This window comes from Scyliorhinus torazame, chromosome 29 (genome assembly GCF_047496885.1).
Source record: "Scyliorhinus torazame isolate Kashiwa2021f chromosome 29, sScyTor2.1, whole genome shotgun sequence".
NCBI classification, from domain to species: domain Eukaryota; kingdom Metazoa; phylum Chordata; class Chondrichthyes; order Carcharhiniformes; family Scyliorhinidae; genus Scyliorhinus; species Scyliorhinus torazame.
Window position 1 is genome coordinate 16,209,957 of NC_092735.1, and position 3,285 is coordinate 16,213,241.

Below are 3,285 nucleotides of genomic sequence, written 5' to 3' on the forward strand. Positions count from 1 at the left end.
GGATAGGCTGCGATACTCGGTCAACCTTGCAGGGAGAAGTGAACTTGCCGTTTATCACTAAAGGTACAATTAACGGGTGCTCTTCATTTTCAAATCACCTCCCAAAGTTACTCACAAACCAATGTGCCCACACAATTTAGGATGAAGGTTTTACAACAACTAAGGTCTCACGTTGGATAGTGTTATGAAAGAGAAACATTCATTTGCTGCCAGTTTCTTCTGACCTTGAGGGACAAGCTGGGCTTACAAGGAATGCTGATCGACAGAGAAACTCCATGCAGCAATTGATCTCTAGCTGCCCACAGCCTCTGCCTACGTACTAGAATTAGACCTCGAGACCTCAGAAGGACTCACAGCAGTTACATGCAAGCCCCATCCACCCGAGCAGCAGAATAATGCACGGTGCCTTTCGTAGTACAGCACTGCCGTCCTTAAACAACAGCAAACCCTCTCTTCTATTGTGAGCAATGCCACGGGAGTTCTGCTAAATTACTTTCGTATTTCAAAATAACGTGGGGCTGTGCTTCTATTCGGCTTGACGCCGATCGCTGCTCACCAAGATACGGAAACGGAAGCAGAAAAACGCCGGACAATCTCAACGGGTCTGATTGCGCCTGTGGAGAGAGAAGGGAGCAGACGTTTCGAGTCTGGATGATGCTTTGTGAAAGCTGTCAAAAGCTGTCGCCAGCTTTGACAAAGGGCCATCCAGACTCGAAACGCCAGCTCCCTTCTCTCTCCACAGACGCAGTCAGACCTGCTGAGATTGTCCGGCGTGTTCTGCTTTCGTTTTAAGATTCCAGCCTCCGCACAGGAATTTGCTTTTGTGTCAGTAAGGTACTGGTCCATTTACCTGACTCGCGCACAAGGGACAAAGGAGTTTAAAAGCCATTGACAGTCACCTCCTCAGTTTAAGGCCGAGTTTCTTTAAAGGCAGGGTTTTACATACTTAAAGTCGGAAAGGTTTTGTGCATTTAGCAGCAGCCCAGACATTCGGAATGCGCACCTCAGCTGTATTTTTCAATAAATATACAAGCGGGACCCAGAGTTACTGGAACCGGCTTGGTGTAGTTGGGATAGTCGCAGGTCACTCCTTCATCCCCTGTTCTTTGAGGGGAAGCCTTAATGTGGGGTAAATGAGACAACATCTGCCTGAAGGCAGAAGCATTAGAATGGGGCAAGTACTCATCCACGGACATCACCTCCACCCTGACTAGATAAGTTCTTCTCTTACTCATTCTCAGGACACAAGGTGTCTCCTTACCATTGCAGAAGCAGAGAATTCCGACAGTGCAGGAGGAGGCCATTTGGCCCATTGAGTCTATACCGACCCTCTGAAAGACCATGCTACCTAGGCCCACTCACCCGCCCTATACCCGTGATCCCACCTGACCGACACATCTTTGGACACTAAGGGGCAATTTAGCGTGGCCAATCCACCTAACCCGCACATCTTTGGACTGTGGGAGGAAACCGGAGCACCCGGAGGAAACCCACGCAGACACGGGGAGGACGTGCAGACTCCAGACAGTCACCGGAGGCCGGGATCGAACCCGGGTCCCTAATCAGGGTGCTAACCACCCTGCCGCCCCACGTTTATTGGTTACTGTCTGTTCTTTAACGGTCCTTCCACATGACCCAGTTGGTGACCTCAGGCATCATCTGGGATTGGAGTCACGTGTCGGGGCAGACTAGATAAGGGATGTCAGGCTACCTGAACGGCCTGGGTTTGCCGGATAAAGCTTCAGCTTTTACAGTTAAAACATTAACAGGCAATCGGAGGATTTTAACCCAGGGTTCCTGCTTTAGTCCCGTAACCATTGCGCCAGCGAATCCAGAGCTTTTTATTCAATCCCTCGATTCACTTGGCCGATAATGGTTACACCACCGTTCGGGCAGTGACCGGGATTTAAGGGGGGGGGGAAGAGAGAGAACTCCCTCTTGTGGGATGCCCCAACCGGACTCCCGTGATTGACTGGCACTGCCCCCTCCTCCATGATCTGCCCATCGTTCACCCGCTGGTCCCATTGCGGCCAGGCCCAGTCGCGGCAGCCACATGAGGGGGGGGGGGTGTATCGGTGACATCTGCAGGGCAATAAATTGCATCCATCAGAAATACAATTAACTTGACAAGGATTATCACTTGATCAAAAGCTTGGGGAGCAATCCTGTGCCCTCCCCGCCCCCACGTCGGATTTGATGGCAGGCGATGGGGTGGTGGGGAGCGGGAGGAGGGCAGGTGAAGAAACATTTTCCGGCCTCCACTACATCCCCTGCGGGGAGGCAGGCAGGGGGGTGGCACTAAATAATGATGCTCCTTTCGGAGGGCCAGTCCACACACGATGGGTCGAATGACCTCCTTCTGCGCTGTAACAATTCTGTAACTGCCTTCATGCCCACTCAAGGGCTTCATCCCTTTGCTGCTAGTATTAATCCAGCGGTGGGTGGGTAGGGGGGGTTCACCATGCAGGGAGCGTAAGCTGCACGGTAGCACAGTGGTTGGCACTGTTGCTTCACAGCGCCAGGGTCCCAGGTTTCATTCTCGGCTTGGGTCACTGTCTGTGCGGAGTCTGCACGTTCTCCCCGTGTCTGCGTGGGTTTCCTCCGGGCGCTCCGGTTTCCTCCCACAGGTCCCGAAAGACGTGCTTGTTAGGTGAATTGGACATTCTGTATTCTCCCTCAGTGTACCCGAACAGGCGCCGGAGTGTGGCGACGAGGGGATTTTCACAGTAACTTCACTGCAGTGTTGATGTAAGCCTACTTGTGACAATAATAAGGATTATTGTTATTATTATTAACCTGGTCTGTTTGCCTGCGGGCTCCCAGAGCAGGGGTTGGCGGTTGAGGGGGGTGGGGTCACATTCCGGATTCAAGGGCACACAGTGCCTATTTGAGGGACATGGCATCGGGGTATGTGTGTGTGGGGGAGAGGGGGGGGTTCATTCTTCTGCCCTTGTCGCTGACACCCCTCACCACAACCGCCCTGCCCACTGTTACTCACCTGGGCCACCCCACCGCCAATCCTGGGCCTTGGGTGAGTGTTGTATAGGCCGCAGCCACTGCCTCTCCTTTGACACAGACGTTCAACCAAACCCTGACTGACTGACAGGTCTCAGTATGTGGGGAGCTTCAGCCGAGGTCTCCTTGACCCTTTGGCCTCTAAAGTCTCTGAGTGGCAGTTCTTCGCGAAAAGAGGCGATACGGGGGTCTCCCTGGTCCCCTAGCTGCATCTTTGGACACGAAGGGGCAGTTTAGCGCGGCCAATCCACCTAACCTGCACATCTTTGG